At 45.6% G+C, this 19,581-nt stretch overlaps 1 protein-coding gene across 1 annotated transcript in view; it reads right to left on the reverse strand.

The window, feature by feature from the left end:
• The window catches only part of LOC126299157 (protein suppressor 2 of zeste-like), a 443,886-nt gene that overhangs the window by 96,321 nt on the left and 327,984 nt on the right, over positions 1 to 19,581 (reverse strand). The window lies entirely within an intron of this gene.

The following is a 19,581-nucleotide window of genomic DNA, read 5'->3' on the forward strand; positions in this document are numbered from 1 at the left end:
AGTACAATGATTATAACACTGCCGGCAAGAATGCAGCAGAAAAATATACTCCATTTTACAAAGCTTAATAATAGGGAGATGATAAGGAAGTGTTGTTCAAGGTCTATTGGTACGCAGCGAACTGGCATCTACTTGGAATGATTCAAGCAGATCGAAACAGAATTGCTGAATGAGATAAGCAACAGCCGATTCGTCTATTTTTCTATAACCAGAACACCATCAAGCGTAGCTAAAGCACTAATAGCGTATATATTCAGTCTTTTCCCAATTTTCTATTAAGGGGGTAGACCAGTGTATAAATTATTAAGTCTAATTTTATTGGCTTAAAATGTCCCTTAGAGGGTCTATTTTTAAGATTAAATCATGTGTCATAAATGGTAAAATGTGTTAAAACCGCGATTTACTGCATGGAGGTCTGGCGCATCCGAGCGCTCGAATACAACCGATGTAATACCAACAAGATCTCTCGTCGTAACATGATTCGTCCATGGTAAACAGTCTGAAGGCACGTGTTTGTCTCCCGTCCGCATAACTTGTCATTTCGCTTTTTTTTTTATACGAAGCTAAACGTGAGAGCCTTAAAATGACAAACAAACGTTCTTACACGATGGAAAAGGTTCGGAAAGTAATCCCAATCGCACAGAAAACGCTTCGATTGGCAAGTGCAAGCCAGTTAATCGATACAGTTTCTCCCTCCCGCCGGAGGTTCGAGTCCTCCCTCGGGCATGGGCGTGTGTGTTGTTCTTAGCATAAGTTTGGTCCCTTAGGAATTCACACACATTTTAACATTTTTGATACAATTTCGCCAAAATGAGTGTCATCCGACATTGGCGAAAGAAGGCCACCTGTACGGTGCTGTCAGTGCCGATTAAATATTTGTTCAATTTCAGTACAGAACTTCAAACACCTGTTTTTTTTCCAACATGTATCAGGTTGGTGGCAGCTATAACTCATGAAATACTCATGCAATTACATTATACCTTTTTGTAACTTGAGAATCGACGTTTTTTGTACGCTAATACGTAAGATTTTTGCGATATATTTTAATTTCGATTTTTGGTGAACGTTTTTCTAATGACTTTTTTGCCGAAAAAATTAACTTGTTTCAGACTGGCACCATTTTGTTCAAAACCATTTCCTTAAATATCCACTAGGCTAGACAATATCATCACTTTCAAAGAAGTTTTGGTAATTTTGTTCTCGGCTAAAAATTGTGGCGTCCAGAGCTCCAACCAACCGCCCTAGCGCTCTGCGAAGGCCTTTCGTCGACGTCGTGTAATGTCTCCTGGATGTAATTTTCACTTAAAAACACATAATATAACCTTAAGTGTGTAAAATAAAGGTCTAAAGTCAGTTTTGTAATTTGTATTTTTGCTGAAAAAATCATGAATGTCGGTTGCACAATCGAGCGTCAAGCTGGACTAACCCCTCAATTTGGCTTTCATTAATCGCTTAAGGCAAATGCCTTCGAAAACGACTTCGGCGATTTCCTTCCTAGGTGCTGTTGCGAATCAGGTCGGAACTGCACGGGCAATGTGCGGTCTTGCGTTACCTTGCTGAAAGATAACGCCACGGAGACCTTTAAGTTAGGGGCAGTGTCACTGGCCTTAACATGTCAGGAATGTAACGCCTGCTGTTCATATTACCTATTATCCGAACCGGAGATGATCGAGTTGTGAACACAATGGACATGTCCATCGTAATGCTGTACAGAGAACCGCGTCGACAGTCCGCGGTGCTACAGACGTCGTCGCACTGCCCATGTGAATACTTGTCGTACTGCAAACTAGCGCAAATCTTTACTCAAGCTGCGAGACGTGGCTGTACGATCTTCCACGTCCGATCGATCAGCCAAGAGGACATTATCGCACTAGCCTACTATCCATATAAACTCCTCCAGGCTATAGCAGCGTTACCCAGCGAGGAATGACTGCTAGTCAGACACACGCACCGTGCATGTAGTATCAGTGAGTGTGCTGTCCTTACGTAGAACGGAGAGGGCGCGAGATCTACTTGAGTTTCACCGATGGCAGATTATTATGGCCCGGAGGCTCGGCACGAGCATTTCGGAAACTGCACGACTTGTCGGGTGTTCAAGGAGTGCCGTCGTGAGTGTCTTCAATACGTGGCAAAACCAAGGTGAAACCACGTCCAGTCGTCGTAGGGTTGGGCGACCACCCCTCACTACAGATGCCGGACGTCGTAGGCTGGCCAGACTGGTAAAACTGGTCAGGGGCGAACTGTGGCGGATTAAAATCAGACTTTAATGCTGGACAAAGTGTGTCTGAACACACAGTGCACTCCTAACGATGGGCCTCCGCAGCTAACGACCCATGCTTGTGCCAATGATAACTGCCAATTACGACTGAAATGGTTCAAATGGTTCAAATGGCTCTGAGCACTATGGGACTCAACTGCTATGGTCATTAGTCCCCTAGAACTTAGAACTACTTAAACCTAACTAACCTAAGGACATCACACACATCCATGCCCGAGGCAGGATTCGAACCTGCGACCGTAGCAGTCGCACGGTTCCGGACTGCGCGCCTAGAACCGCGAGACCACCGCGGCCGGCGACTGAAATGGACAAGAGACCATCCGCACTGGACATTGGCTCAATGGCAGAGGGTTGCGTGGTCTGATAAGTCCCGATACTTTCTTCATCATGTCGATGGGGAAGGGGGGATGGGGAGCGAATCTGTCTTCTTCCAGGGCACATCTCCTTGACACCTCTATGACGGGAAGGAGACAGGCTTGCGGTGGCTATATTATGCTCTGGAGAATATTCATGTGGGCATCCATGGGTTCAGCTGCGCTCGTGCAAGGCACCACAATGGCTAAGGAGTGTCGTGGGCTTGTTGCAGACAACGTACGACCCCTTCATGACCGTCACGTTCCCCGACGGCACTGGCATCTTTCAGCAAGATAGTGCACCATGTCACGAGGCCAGGAGTGTGATGGAGTGGTTCGAGGAACGCAGTGACGGGTCCCCCCCCCCCCCAAATCGCCAGATTTGAACCCCATCGAACACATCTAGGATGTGATTATCCGTGGCGTCTGACCTCATCAACCCCCCCCCCCCCCCCCCCGGGATTTACGGAATTAGGTGATTTTCGTGTGCAGATATGGTGCCATTTCCCTCCAGCGAGTTACCAAGGCCTCACTGTTTCCATGCCACGACGCGTCGCCGCTGTTATCCATGTCAAAGAATGACGTACCGGCTGTTGGGTAGGTGGTTATAATGCTAGAACGGTGGGGCCGCTGAGATCCTGCATAGCGTTGAGTATGCCTCTCCTGAACCCATCGATTCCATATTCGGGTGGCAGTCGTGGGATCGTGTTACACAGGTATGTGCCGGGCAAAATTATGAGGGATGGAAAAGGCCAACAGCGGCTCGACAACCGTGTTAGGACGCTGCTACGAAAGGAAAGAGAGCTTCGCTGCAAATTTAAACGGGACCAAAACCTCGCAGACGAACAAATACTAACCGGAGTCAAATTTAGCGTAAGGAGGAATATGCATGAAGCGAATGTAAAATTCTATATACCGGTTTAACAGAAAATCCTAAGAAGTTTTGGTCTTACGTTAAATCTATAAAACGGATCGAAGCGATCTGTCCATACACTATTTGATAATAAAGGCATTAAAACAAAGGATGACACAGAAAAGGCCGAAATACAGAACGTCTTTTTCCAGAACTATTTCACCGAGGTAGAGTGCACTGTAGCTCCTTCTTTGAATCGTCACACGAACGACAAAATAACAAAATCTGTGTGAATTTCCAAGGGACCAAACTGCTGAGATCATCGGTCCCTAGACTTACACACACTTAAACTAACTTATGCTAAGAACAACACACACCCATGCCCCAGGGAGGACTCGAATCTCCCGCGGGAGGGACCACGCAGTGCGTGACATGGCGCCTCAAACCGCTCGGCCACTCCGCGCGGCACAAAATGACAGATATCGAAAAAAGTGACCAATGGATAGAAAAACAGCTGAAATCGCTTAACAGGGGAAAGGTTACTGGACCAGACGGGATACCAGTTCCACTCTACACACAGCACGCGACAGAACTTGCCGCTCTTCCAGCAGCAGTGTACCGTAGTCTCTAGAACAGCGAAGCGTTCCTAATAGTTGGAAAAAAGCAAAGGTCATTCCCGTTTTCAAGAATAGTCGTCGAACAGACGCATTAAACTATACGCCAAAATCAGTGACGTCAGTCTGTTGGGCAATTAAGGAACATCTTTCATGCTCGCGTTTTATGACATTTCTGAAGACCAACATGTGTTCCGGAAACAACGATCGTGTGAAACCCAACTCGCTCTGTTGGCCCACTAGGCACAGAAAACAGTAGATTCAGGCGCCAAGGTAGATGCCGTATTCCTTGACTTCCGGAAGACGTTCTATGCAGTTCCGCACTGTCGCTAAATGAACACAATATGAGCGTACAGAATACCAGACGAACTGTGTGACTCTACTGAAGAGTTTCTAACAAACAGAACACAGCCTGTCATTCTGAAAGGAAAGAAGTCTTTGGACGTAAAAGTAGCTAGGGTGTACCCCAAGGGTGTGTTATTGGTCCGCCGGCCGCGGTGGTCTAGCGGTTCTAGGCGCTCAGTCCGAAACCGCGCGACTGCTACGGTCGCAGGTTCGAATCCTGCCTGGGGCATGGATGTGTGTGATGTCCTTAGGTTAGTTAGGTTTGACTAGTTCTAAGTTCTAGGGGACTAATGACCTCAGAGGTTGAGTCCCATAGTGCTCAGAGCCATTTGCACCATTTTTGTTATAGGTCCACTGGAATGACCGCAAAAAACTAATCGCAGACAAAGCAGAAGCAAGACAGATTCGTTGGAAGAATTCTTAAGAAATGTAGTCCACCCAAAAAGGGGCAGCTTACAAAACACTCTTTCGACCAATACTTGAATATGGCTCGTCAGTCTGGGATCTGTATGAGACAGGATTGATACAGAAAATAGAGAAGATCCCAAGAAGAGCATCACGTTTCGTTACAGATTTATGTAGTAAGCACGAAGCGTCACAGTGGTGATCAACGAATTCCACTGGCAGAGAGGCGTTCTGCATCACGGTATGGCCTACCGTTAATGTTCCGACAGCGTACGTTGCTAGAACAGTTAACGAATATTTTGCTTTCTTCTACGTATATCTCGCGAAAAGACAATGAAGATTAAATCAGAAAGATTCGAGCTTACACGGAGGTTTACCGGCAGGCGTTCTTCCCGCGAACCGTATTGTGGGCGCAAAATGCCGTGGCCGCTAGATGCGCAGTCGACTGGGGAAGCGCAGGGAGAGCGGCAGTGGTGGGGAGTCAAAATGGCTCTGAGCACTATGGGCCTGAACTGCTGTGGTCATCAGTCCCCTAGAACTGAGAACCACTTAAACCTAACTAACCTAAGGACATCACACACATCCATGCCCGAGGCAGGATTCGAACCTGCGACCGTAGCAGTCGCACGGTTCCGGACTGCGCGCCTAGAACCGCGAGACCACCGCGGCCGGCAGGTGGGGAGTCGCGGAGAACGCTGGAGGGAAGTACCGTTCTAAACTGAACCCTACGCCGCTATTTTTTGTAAATATTAAGTGGGGCCCCTCCACGCCCACATTGCATAGTTACCATTCAAAAGGATCTACTGTTACCTCTTCTTTCGTTAGTATCTAAAAAGAATTCCGCCGAAAATGCGATTTATTTCCGCCTGCCTTGGTAACCATTTGTAACTTTCACAGAAGCGTCATGATTGGCGAATTTTGAGTAAAATCTACACATTTCTCTGGTTGTCATGTCCAACTTGTTTTCTTTTACCAAAGTACAGCCGAGTTTACAATGTCTCCCCTTACTAACCTATTGTGCAGACACAATTGCGAGAGAATTCTGAAACAGCGATTTATTAACTGAGGAAAAGTAAAGTGAGTAGCTTATGAAAAAGCACATCCTCGGTATATATAAAAAAAAAACGTGTAGTGGCTTCACAAATGTCGTTCCAAAACCCATAGCATTTCTCGTTTCACCAGCTATCGACGGCCTTTAAAAATTACATTCTTTCGCCGAAAAAGTCTGTAGTTACTTTAATAATACGATATGTAATGAAGTTTTACATAATAACGATACGGTAAAATAGTCTCCTCTTTGCGTGCTATCAATTGCCAAAATCTCATTTCGATATCTGAAACCGTTTATGAAATATGAGGAATGTTGTTGATATTTCATTCTGGCTTTATCACAGGCACGTCGCGATCGCAAATGAGTGTACTACGCCAGATCAGTTTTCCTGAGATTGGTGACAGATATAGTCCAAAGAAAAATACAGTATGTTAGCTAAATTTCATACGCAACATATGGACCATACGCAAAACCATAGCGACCTCCGTTTTTCATTGCACACTTTTCCGAATTTAGTGCAGTGTCTTACTTTCACGTAAATACCACAGTAAATATGACCATTAACGAAATGATGGGCACATCATCATGAACCTGACATAAAACTATAAGTAAAGCAAAATTGATATTTTTTTACCGAATAGTTTCTGTAAAATCGTAGAAGAGAGATTGCAGGGTGCGCGCCTCGATTCTGTCATCGCTGACCGGTGGAAAGGTTTAAAATTCATATCGGCCTGTCCTTCCAGACACGAATGGCCCCTCCCAGCGCTTTGGACGAAATCTGGTCACTGCGCATCGGCCACGGTATCCTGCACGAGCTATACGCGACTGGAACAGGAAAAGTGAGGAATGACAGCGGTACACACAGTACCCTTCCCTACATACGCTTGTGGAGTGTACATGTACATGCAGAATGATAAACCGCAGCGTAAATACGCCACGATCCTCCTCTGTCTAATCGCGTCACGTGCTGGTAAACGTTTTCCCTTCTTATACGAGGTAAAGAACGGCCCTTTCACAAACAACCAGTATCCAAATGCGATTTGTGAATGAGAAACCCGTTGTGTAATCTCTCCTTATGTACAGAAGATACATGGTGTTATCCTACCTACTTTGTGCGGTTGCTCTCAAATGCTAACCATTCACATATCCGAGCACGCAGTAAATGTCATGCAAGTTTGATGTCTGGTGCTTGCCGCCTTGACTGCCAGCACTGTACGTATGCACGGCCGAAGAGTACTTGTAGTCCGGTCCTGCTAAATGCAGGGCCTTGTACCTGCGCCATTTGCACAAGGAAAAAACAACGAGCGGGGCATCCCATCAGTCAAAAGAGTCACGAGGGGAAAAAAGTTGTTAGGAGCGGTGGTGGAAGCGCGAATTATGGTGTGTGCGGAGGTAAGGGGCGTAATTGCTGGCGCGTAGGAACAATGCCGCGGGTCGGCGCTCTCGCCTCGCTCACCTCTGGGGCAGCACGCTAATTAACGGGACAGCCGCACAATAGCCGCCCACGCGGCGACCGGCGCTAGCTAATACCGCAAAACTACCGCAACCCCTGCCAGGGCTCTCCGGATACACATTGAACCGTGTCGTCGTCACAGTCCTTAATAGATCTCCACTCGACAAACGGGGGGTATAAAGTGTGCCGATACAATTTCGCTCTCGTCGTATTTCATTCGCGGGTGACGCGACGAAAGGACGACGGCAGATACTACACACGAAATTATTATGATCAACTAAACACAGGTAACTTCGCGATCAGACGTAGATCCTGCGATGCCGGCCGGCCGCCGTATCATCCTCTGCCATATGACGTGTTACAACCTCGGTGAAGCTTAGTAGACGTCATGTGACCTCTGTCATCGGTACGACGGTGGGACACGGGTGTTACCCGTTCAGCTATACCAGTTGAAAATCATCGCTCCTGGACACTGACCGGATCGGAACCACGTCATACTGTCGTGTACCGCGCAGCTGGTCTTGTATAGAAAATTCGTTGCAAAGGGCTACCCCCTCTCTATTTCTTTATTTCACCGGTGTATCATAATTAATGGCGTAAAGGCATACACTTGAAAGTACACGATACTAGAAACAAAAAGGTCTCAGTAAACGTAGGGTCGAAAATGCATACCTTAAGAGCTACGATCAATTTTTCATCTTCGATATTGTGAAGCAAATCTCTTCTACTGCAAGTTCTTTGCTTTTCACATTTTAGGAAGTAATAGTATGGACCAAAACAAGAAAAACTATCCAGTAAACATTTGCTCTAAAATGCATACCTTAAAATCTATGAGCAATTGTTCATTAGAAGAGTTGTGTTTCCAAGCAGAGAAGATGAGCCCGTGCTCATAGCTGTTAAGGTATGCTTTTTAGAACAGACGTTTCCCGGACTTTTTTTCTTGTTTTGGTCCATACTACTACTTCCTAAAATGTAGAAAGCAAAGCGCTTGCAGTAGAAGAGATTTGCTTCACAGTATTGAAGATGAAAAATTACTCGTAGCTCTTAAGGTATGAAGCCGGCCGCCTACGGTCGCAAGTTCGAATCCTGCCTCGGGCATGGATGTGTGTGATGTCCTTAGGTTAGTTAGGTTTAAGTAGTTCTAAGTTCTAGGGGACTGATGACCTCCGATGTTAAGTTCCATAGTGCTCAGAACCATCTGAACCACATTAAGGTATGCAATTTCGACCCAATGTTTACTGAGACTGTTTTGCTTCTAGTATCATGTACTTTCGACTGCATGCGTTTACGCCATTAATTACGATGCACCCTGTATATACATATTATTTGCTCGTGGACTCTTTACAAGACGCCGGTATCCAGCTTTGACCTATGCGTTGTTTCCTCCCATGGAACCAGCCTGGCTCGAAAACAGGAACGTCTGTTAGCATTTTTACATTGCATTATAAACTTATCTTTGTAAGCGACGCCGACGTGCAGCGTTCAGTTGTGATTTGCTGTGTATGTCATTCTTCTCTCGAACCGGCCCGAGTCGAGCCCTGAGACACAATTTTGTATTTTTTTAAAATTTATACGAGGGTTGGAACTTCAATAGTGTCAACTATTTATTTACAGCTCGTACAAAATAGATACGTGTTTCAAAGTTTTACTGACCTTCAAAGTAGTCACCAGCATTGTGTATAGCCCGTTGCCAGCGATGTGGAAGTCGTAGGATACTCTTAGCAGTGCCAGTTGCGTTAACAGTTCGAGCGGCGCGGTCTGTTGCCCGACGAATTTGCAGTAGTTCTCAAACGAATGCCGTGAAATGTTTCCTTCAGTTTAGAAATCGAGTTGAATTCACGACGGCTTAAGTCAGGGGAGTGCAGTAGGTGGTATAGCACTTAGCAGCCCCACCAGTCAAACAAATCAGTAACAGCTTCCACTGCATGTGCTTGAGCATTGTCATGTCAATGATGGTCAGGTCCGGCAGAAAGTATCATCACTTCTGTCTCTAAGCTGGTCGTAGGTTGTGTTACAAAAATGAAGGTGAACTAGCTTAGCCGGACACACTGCGTTAAAGTCGGGTGTGAAATTCTGCTGTGTCTGCCGGCGAGCTCATGTTAAATTTAAAATGTTTCCGTATGTTTAAAATTTATGAATGGAATAGAAAAAGTGGCAAATGATAACAGTGAACTTCGTTCTCTCGTCAAATAGTACGATAGCTTACGCTGTACAATTACAAAAATGTGCAGATAGCACGATAATTTTTCAAAAATCGTGGGCAGTATTGTAAATAGGACGTCTATGGTGTTAGTTCAGTAACGATAGCAGCATGTGACCGAGATAAGGAGGAAGATGACGAGCTGATTTAGAGATACGGGACAAGATCCGACAAGGAAAAGGATGGCGCAGAAGCTGGCCGTGTCCTTCTCAAGGGAACGATCGCAACTACGTTATGATTGGTGTAGATTTATTTATGGGATTATATAGAGAACACCTTACGTTGACATGCGTTACACCAAGCACCAGTCGAACTGATAGACAGGTGCACATTACTGGTATCCTCCCTAGGAATTCTGTTGTAGCTTCGTCAGTAAATTTCTGCAAGGGCGCTGAGACCACTGCAAAACCGTCCTGACATTTGTCCTCCTACATACACACAAGCCGCGGGAAACCTAAATATGGATGGCCGCGAAGAAATATTGAATCAGCTCCTTTCCTCACACGCGTCTGATGCCTTAGCAACTACGCAAACTCTGCCAGTAGAGAATATGTGGGGAGTACAGTAAGTACTGCAACGCATTCTCTGTCGGCCAATTTTGGTTAAAAAATGCAGAATTTGCTGCGAGACATCGTGGAATATTCCCCTACAGCCCCTATAGTTTCATGAAGTTCCTGAAGGTCCGATACTGGAAGCGCTGTACGTAGCCTTCGAAATCGCGTCTGTAACTGAGGTGCGTTCCAAGCAGAGAGCCGTGACTGAGTTTCTCTTGGCGGAAAACCATAGCATCCCAGATATTCATAGACACTAGCAAAATGTCTACGTAGACCTGGTAGTGAACAAAAGCACGGCGAAACGTCTGTCATCATCGCAACAAGGTCACGCAAACCTGTCCGATGCTCCGGCTTCCATCCGGCTGCACACAGCTGTGACTCCTGCAATGTTGGAACGTCCGGACACTCTCATTCGAGGTGATCGACGGATCAAAATCAAGTACAGTACCTCTCTGCTCAACTGGACGTCTCTGTTGGTGGTGCTGACATACTCGTCCACCAGTTGGGGTTATTCAAAGATGTGTGCCAGCTGGATTCCTCCACAAGGAGCAACGAAGGACCATCCATATAGAATTGCTTGCGCGTTACGAGACTGATCGTGACAATTTTTTCGTTGGACATCGACACAGACGATGAAGTATGGCTTCATCACTTCGAACCAGAAACAAAACGGCAGTTCATGGAGTGGCACCACACCACTTTCGCTCCCAAAAACATCAGTCACACCTGTGACCAATAAAGTCACGCGACGGTCCTCTGGGACACTGAAGAGGTGCAACGACCAATTATGAAGTGTATTGTGCTACCCTCAGAAAATTTAAGAAACGACTTCAGCGTCTTTATCGTCGCAAAAAAGTAAATTATCTTCTCGTTCTCTGTGATAATGCAAGGCCTCACACAAGTCGGCGCACCCGGGAGCATCTCACAAAACTTCATTGGACTGTTTTTCCTCATCCACTCTACAGCCCGGATCCCGTAACTTCTGACTTTCATCTGTTTGGCCCAACGAAGTATGCACTCCACAGGGAGCAGTAGTGGATGACGCCGAGGTTATAGATGCAGCAAGACGCTGGCTATGGAACAGATGAGCAAGAACAGTTCAATGAAGTACCATGAGAGCGGTACCTAGCGGGCATTCAGGCTCTTCCAGTAAGGTCGCCTCAGGCCGTCGCATTGAACGAAGATTATGTTGAAAAATAGGATTTTGCAGCCAGAAGAGTGGGGACTAATACTCTGTATTGGAATCCTGAATGAAACCAGCCTGCTTTCAGAAAAAAAAGTGTTGCATTACTTATTGAACGCCCCTCGTATAAACCTCGCTTCCATTCATCACTATGACTGAAGAGCTAATAGAAGACACAAAACCTTACCACTACTAAATAATTCTGTACAGTTGGTATACAGCGAATGAACGGCGTATCACCTGCTTCCGGCGTAAGGGAGCAAATGTGGTATTAACATGGATACGAAAACGAGGAATTTTCACGGCAAATTCACGCTTTTGCTCTATTCAGCCTCGCTCTTCTCGCGTGTAATATTCCTAAAATTTCAAGTTTTTCTTTAGTGTCCATTCTGCCGACACAGCTGGTGACGGTGTACTACGAATTAATATACACTCCTGGAAATGGAAAAAAGAACACATTGACACCGGTGTGTCAGACCCACCATACTTGCTCCGGACACTGCGAGAGGGCTGTACAAGCAATGATCACACGCACGGCACAGCGCACACACTAGCAACCGCCGTGTTGGCCGTCGAATGGCGCTAGCTGCGCAGCATTTGTGCACCGCCGCCGTCAGTGTCAGCCAGTTTGCCGTGGCATACGGAGCTCCATCGCAGTCTTTAACACTGGTAGCATGCCGCGACAGCGTGGACGTGAACCGTATGTGCAGTTGACGGACTTTGAGCGAGGGCGTATAGTGGGCATGCGGGAGGCCGGGTGGACGTACCGCCGAAATGCTCAACACGTGGGGCGTGAGGTCTCCACAGTACATCGATGTTGTCGCCAGTGGTCGGCGGAAGGTGCACGTGCCCGTCGACCTGGCACCGGACCGCAGCGATGCACGGATGCACGCCTAGACCGTAGGATCCTACGCAGTGCCGTAGGGGACCGCACCGCCACTTCCCAGCAAATTACGGACACTGTTGCTCCTGGGGTATCGGCGAGGACCATTCGCAACCGTCTCCATGAAGCTGGGCTACGGTCCCGCACACCGTTAGGCCGTCTTCCGCTCACGCCCCAACGTCGTGCAGTCCGCCTCCAGTGGTGTCGCGACAGGCGTGAATGGAGGGACGAATGGAGACGTGTCGTCTTCAGCGATGAGAGTCGCTTCTGCCTTGGTGCCAATCATGGTCGTATGCGTGTTTGGCGCCGTGCAGGTGAGCGCCACAATCAGGACTGCATACGACCGAGGCACACAGGGCCAACACCCGGCATCATGGTGTGGGGAGCGATCTCCTACACTGGCCGTACACCTCTGGTGATCGTCGAGGGGACACTGAATAGTGCACGGTACATCCAATACATCCAAACCGTTATCAAACCCATCGTTCTACCATTCCTAGACCGGCAAGGGAACTTGCTGTTCCAACAGGACAGTGCACGTCCGCATGTATCCCGTGCCACCCAACGTGCTCTAGAAGGTGTAAGTCAACTACCCTGGCCAGCAAGATCTCCGGATCTGTCCCCCATTGAGCATGTTGGGGACTGGATGAAGCGTCGTCTCACGCGGTCTGCACGTCCAGCACGAACGCTGGTCCAACTGAGGCGCCAGGTGGAAATGGCATGGCAAGCCGTTCCACAGGACTACATCCAGCATCTCTACGCTCGTCTCCATGGGAGAATAGCAGCCTGCATTGCTGCGAAAGGTGAATATACACTGTACTAGTTTCGACATTGTGCATGCTCTGTTGCCTGTGTCTATGTGCCTGTGGTTCTGTCAGTGTGATCATGTGATGTATCTAACCCCAGGAATGTGTCAATAAAGTTTCCCCTTCCTGGGACAATGAATTAACGGTGTTCTTATTTCAATTTCCAGGAGTGTAGTTTAAACTTTCACTCACTCTGCAATCGCTAATAAAAGGTATTCACGATTCTTCACTAATGTAGAAATTTTGCGGTGCCTGGTGCAGTCACTAACGTCAAAATGTCACTGAGGCAGCAGCTACAGTGGCGAATACATTAGCATCACGCTTGTGCACAGTGGTGCAGTGCAATGTTTGCAGTTCAATTAACACGATCGTACACTGCTACAAACTGAACTACAGAGCCGCCTTAGTGCTTCACAAATAGAAAAGCGACTACGGACCCGGAACAGCAGAGTGTCTCATTGTGGCTGGTACTGTCCATGCCTGCCTGCAACTGTGGATACGGACTAGGAAAGTAGCACATTGATGATGGAGGGAGGAGCGAGAATAAATTCCCCGACACCCATCATGATTACAATTTTTCGTTGTTTACCTGAAAGCCGGGGATTAATCCCTGAACCGACGTATCCCCTTCCATGTCCGCAGTTACAGTTTAATGTATAATACAAACTCCGGCAGATACGCAGAGCATAACCTCAATTCGGTTCAACTCACTTTATTGTAATAAGTTTTGGACCTGTTACATCACTACAATTTATAAAGTCTCCCGCTGAGTTTTTCTGTCTGTATGTGAAGGCTAATCTGAGGAACCAGATCAGGGGTTTTTAAACGGTTTTCACTGATAGACAGACTGATTCACGAGGAATGTTCTTCTATGTAATTTACAAATATTTCCTAAAAACTGGTTGAACTATGACGAAGTTTGTCGATTAAGTCGTATCTCCTGAAAGCTTTTTCCTGATGTGCGCTGCCTAAGTCGTTTAAGTTATACTAGACTTTGGAGTTAATATTCAGTTACCAGACGTTATTCTCTAAATTTTAACCACAACTCCTCGCAATGACCCGCAAACAAAATTAACGCTACGCGATATAAGTCATCCGGCCGACAGCCGTACATACTTAGTACTACTTGTGCGAAGCTGGGGTGGGTCGCTAGTATTAATTAGTCATGATACTGGGAGGCTATATTTTTAGAACTAAGTATTATATAACATGTGGGCAATCAAGCAATACTTCGTTGGTCGTGCCCCACGTTGTACCACGAAGCAGAGGGAGGTTCTTTAACCATGGAACAACGAACTGAGTTTTTTTAATGTCTTAACAACTTCACTGGTTTTGAAAATCGAAACCTGTCTTAGTTTCCAATAGCTTCTATTTCAGCTGGTTTAACTTGTAACTGGTTTTTGGTAATACTTCTGCTTCATTTGATTGCATTTACTGAATCTTGTTGTGTAGTAGAATAATAATTAAACATATTAACAATCGAATTTCCCATTCTATTTCTCTTCCTCTAACCTATCTACCTCTTATATATCTCTTTTACCTCATTCTATCGTCTTATGTCTCTGCTCGATGAGAATAACTCACAAGCTGCAAGAACATAACGAGAAAATTCCCAACTAACAATAGGACTGACATTCACAAAAGAAAAGTATGTTTACTTTCATATACATAGTCATTTCTATTATTATTATTATTATTATCATTATTATTCTTGATTGTTATAATTATTTTTATTGTTATAGTTATCATTGTACTACTGTTATAATCTCTATTTTTTAACATCAATACTGCATAATATATTATATGTCCTTAATGTTCTGTAGAAACTGTAACTCGTTCAATCTGAGTATGCCTGGTTAGGTGTAATGTAAGAGAGGGCCTGAAGGCCCTAATCTTGCCAGGTAAAATAAATGCATAAATAAATAAATAAATAATAAATACACTCCTGGAAATTGAAATAAGAACACCGTGAATTCATTGTCCCACGAAGGGGAAACTTTATTGACACATTCCTGGGGTCAGATACATCACATGATTACACTGACAGAACCACAGGCACATAGACACAGGCAACAGAGCATGCACAATGTCGGCACTAGTACAGTGTACATCCACCTTTCGCAGCAATGCAGGCTGCTTTTCTCCCATGGAGACGATCGTAAAGATGCTGGATGTAGTCCTGTGGAACGGCTTGCCAAGCCATTTCCACCTGGCGCCTCAGTTGGACCAGCGTTCGTGCTGGACGTGCAGACCACGTGAGACGACGCTTCATCCAGTCCCAAACATGCTCAATGGGGGACAGATCCGGAGATCTTGCTGGCCAGGGTAGTTGACTTACACCTTCTAGAGCACGTTGGGTGGCACGGGATACATGCGGACTTGCATTGTCCTGTTGGAACAGCAAGCTCCCTTGCCGGTCTAGGAATGGTAGAACGATGGGTTCGATGACGGTTTGGATGTACCGTGCACTATTCAGTGTCCCCTCGACGATCACCAGAGGTGTACGGCCAGTGTAGGAGATCGCTCCCCACACCATGATGCCTGGTGTTGGCCCTGTGTGCCTCGGTCGTATGCAGTCCTGATTGTGGCGCTCACCTGCACGGCGCCAAACACGCATACGACCATCATTGGCACCAAGGCAGAAGCGACTCTCATCGCTGAAGACGACACGTCTCCATTCGTCCCTCCATTCACGCCTGTCGCGACACCACTGCAGGCGGGCTGCACGATGTTGGGGCGTGAGCGGAAGACGGCCTAACGGTGTGCGGGACCGTAGCCCAGCTTCATGGAGACGGTTGCGAATGGTCCTCGCCGATGCCCCAGGAGCAACAGTGTCCCTAATTTGCTGGGAAGTGGCGGTGCGGTCCCCTGCGGCACTGCGTAGGATCCTACGGTCTTGGCGTGCATCAGTGCGTCGCTGCGGCCCGGTCCCAGGTCGACGGGCACGTGCACCTTCCGCCGACCACTGGCGACTACATCGATGTACTGTGGAGACCTCACGCCCCACGTGTTGAGCAATTCGGCGGTACGTCCATCCGGCCTCCCGCATGCCCACTATACGCCCTCGCTCAAAGTCCGTCAACTGCACATACGGTTCACGTCCACGCTGTCGCGGCATGCTACCAGTGTTAAAGACTGCGATGGAGCTCCGTATGCCACGGCAAACTGGCTGACACTGACAGCGGCGGTGCACAAATGCTGCGCAGCTAGCGCCATTCGACGGCCAACACCGCGGTTCCTGGTGTGTCCGCTGTGCCGTGCGTGTGATCATTGCTTGTGCAGCCCTCTCGCTGTGTCAGGAGCAAGTATGGTGGGTCTGACACACCGGTGTCAATGTGTTCTTTTTTCCATTTCCAGTAGTGTATAACATACTAACAGCATATAACAATTAACAATATATGAACAATTAAATATAATAGTGAAAAGATTTTCTCGATTGCAACGCTTTTAAATTTCACTCGAATATATTTTTCTTGGTACCGTGACCATCTTGTACTTTGGAACGTGTTCTCACATCTGGGGAAACATTAATTTTCCGGAGCACTTTTTGTATTTTCAGAAAAAAGATTCCAGCACATAAAATGTGAATTCCATCATTTAAAAACGGAACAAGAAGATATATTAAATTTCTATTATACAGATGGCTAGAGGCAGAAGTCTGAAAATGGTACAGAGGTACAATACTCTCCCGTAATATAGTTATATGATATGTTAACTGTTAGTAGTATCTATTGTTAATACACGATGAAAACACAAAACAGAATACTGAATATATTTTAAGATAAAGCTACACATAATAGCAGGAATATAATTAAAGCCCTAAGTGAATAACTTTCAGCTTAAATTGTTACAGATATTACTGGCAGCCTCGAAAGAGCTAGAGATTTGCCAACTAACTATAACAATACTCACATCAAGACCCATTATTACTACAGTATTCAACATTTCCCCCACTGGCACGTAGGTGCGTTGACAGTCCTCGAGTTCATGCATACGCGTGTGAGTGGTCAGTGCATTTTTTTAAAAATAGTTTCAGTTAATTACATCTTAGTCATGCCTACCATTCTATACTAGAGAAGAAACACTGCGAGTTAGTCTTGTACTTTGCTTTTCGAATCTATTGGCCTCAGGATGCTAATTAAGAGTGTTCACTTGATCTCACAGACTGAAAGTTGAGGAGTTGCATTTCACACATACGATGTCGGGACGGATGTTCCTTCCAAAAACGAGGCCTATGTTTGAAACTGAGTGCTGCCTCCCTTAACCCAAAACATCGACAGTCACATACAGTACAAAAATGGTTCAAATGGCTCTGAGCACTATGAGACTTAACTTCTGAGGTCATCAGTCCGCTAGAACATAGAACTACTTAAACCTAACTAACCTAAGGACATCACACACATCCATGTCCGAGGCAGGATTCGAACCTGCGACCGTAGCGGTCGCGCCGTTCCAGACTGTAGCTCCTAGAACCGCTCGGCCACCTCGGCCGGCCATACAGTGTACAGTCAGAGAATTAGTGTTTTAATCAACCCTCTGAGTAACAGTGGGTTCCTGCCTCAAACCACCATTTTATTAACTTTGTTTTTCAGTACCAGTATCTTTCGCACGAAACCACCGAAGTTATTGAAAAACAGAGACATCTAGTGGTCCACTGAGGTACTTCTACGAATGTAATGCATTGGGCCAGTCATTTACAGCGTTCAAAGCAATAGTCAGCGCGTAGATTGCGCTTCGTGACTGAAGGACATTGTGATATGTGGTATTTTTGGTAGTGATCATATTAAGGAGATCGCTGGCAATGAAAGTAATTAATTATTGTAACGTAAATTTCAATTTGTTCTACTGCCTCCATAATTGGTTTCGAAATGAAACTAGTGGGGCAGATTGTACTTTCGATATTAATTTATTAAATGTTAGCGCAATTTTTGCTTGTTCTTTAGGATTATAATTTCTTTTCGGCATAATGAAATCATGCGAGTTTCGGCATGTTGGATTGTATCTAGGAGAAATGCGTAATTGCTTTCAAGTATATCACATGAAATGGTTGGTGGTTGAAAACTGTATGTCCCAGCGGTTCCACAGTGAAACCATATCCTTAAAACAACTGACTCTTTATTATTTGCCAATTTCTTCAAGTATTTCGCTTACTTTTATGATAAAGGTTAAATTAGTGACAAATTTTAATATATTATTTTTTATATTGTCGGGACTGAAAAGGATAACTGAAAACTTTTTAATATTACTTCTGCAACATGAACATTGTCACTCGAATACAAGTTCATAGTAAATTTATGTGTGAAATCTATGTTTATTTATTGACCTAAGTATGTGAAGCTGTTAGCAGCAAGAGTATCAGTTGTGTTTCTCCTGGAGGAAGGTAGATTGGATTCGACAACGGTATTGAAAAGATTCAGTTCGGCAATCGCCTAGTGTGATTCAGATAATCAACGGAACACCTACATCAGAACTGAAACCCCTTGTCCGGAACAGCCACACACTCTCACAATCTCTACGCCAGTTCACCCGGTTACAGAGACAAAAATAAATCCGTTGCTCTAATATCGGGAATCTTGTGGGGCTAAGCGTCTAAAAAAAGGAAAGAAAAATAACAGAGTGAAGAGAAATCCTAGCGGTAATCAAGCTGTTCAGCGTTCGTCGAAGCGAAATAAACCGTATGGAATGGGCTATTATACCTGGTGCCGAGAGAGAAATGTGATGTCTACACGAGATGGCGTTCCGCTTTATGGACATTCCCTTCACTTTTAGAGGCAACCGAGCTATCGGCAACGGTGTGATTTCGTTTTATATTACGACGTTAAACTCTGGCGTAGGACATACGAAAGCGTTAAACAGTGGTGCTAGATTTCTCCCAAAGAAATCGAAAACAGCCATCCGGCTGCAGAAAGGACAAAACGACACGCGGAAAAAGTGCAAATAACGTCACATGCTTGTCAAAACGCGACTAAAGAATGGATGTGACTTGTTTGTTTTCCACTATTACGAACAAGAAGAACGTAGGTGTCGACATAAAAATACTGGAAGAAAGGCAGCAGGCGGAGTATATACTCAGCATGAAATGCGTCGAGAGAACAATCTAATCTCAGACAATACAAGAACTGAAACGAGAAAACTACTAAAACAAAGCCAGAACTCTCGGGAAATGTTCAATTGGAATACAACATACAACATCCAACACTTTCTATTACACTTTTGGTTTTCAGTTATTACAAAAGCCACGTAGCGAAATAGGAAATAATGTCTCTTTCTTAAACGGCTACGCTATAAAAATAACATTACTGAGTATAACGTGGCACACTGTTTATAGCGACTAGCCATTTCTCGCATAGTTCTCTGCCGTCATGTCAGTTTATAGGATATCTCTGGCTGGCTGTATAACTCTGTTACGATCTACCTGACCCAGCGCGGAGGGGTTTTATTTCTACGAACTACAGCTCGACTGAACACTATACGCAAAGACAACGACCCCATAAAACTTACGTCAGTAGTAAAATTTACGCTTTCCTCAATCTGAAGGTCGATGTGTATACCACAATGCTGTAGAGGAATGGTACTGTTGTAGGAGATACGGACTGCATTTCT

This window comes from Schistocerca gregaria, chromosome X (genome assembly GCF_023897955.1).
Source record: "Schistocerca gregaria isolate iqSchGreg1 chromosome X, iqSchGreg1.2, whole genome shotgun sequence".
In the NCBI taxonomy this organism is placed as follows: domain Eukaryota; kingdom Metazoa; phylum Arthropoda; class Insecta; order Orthoptera; family Acrididae; genus Schistocerca; species Schistocerca gregaria.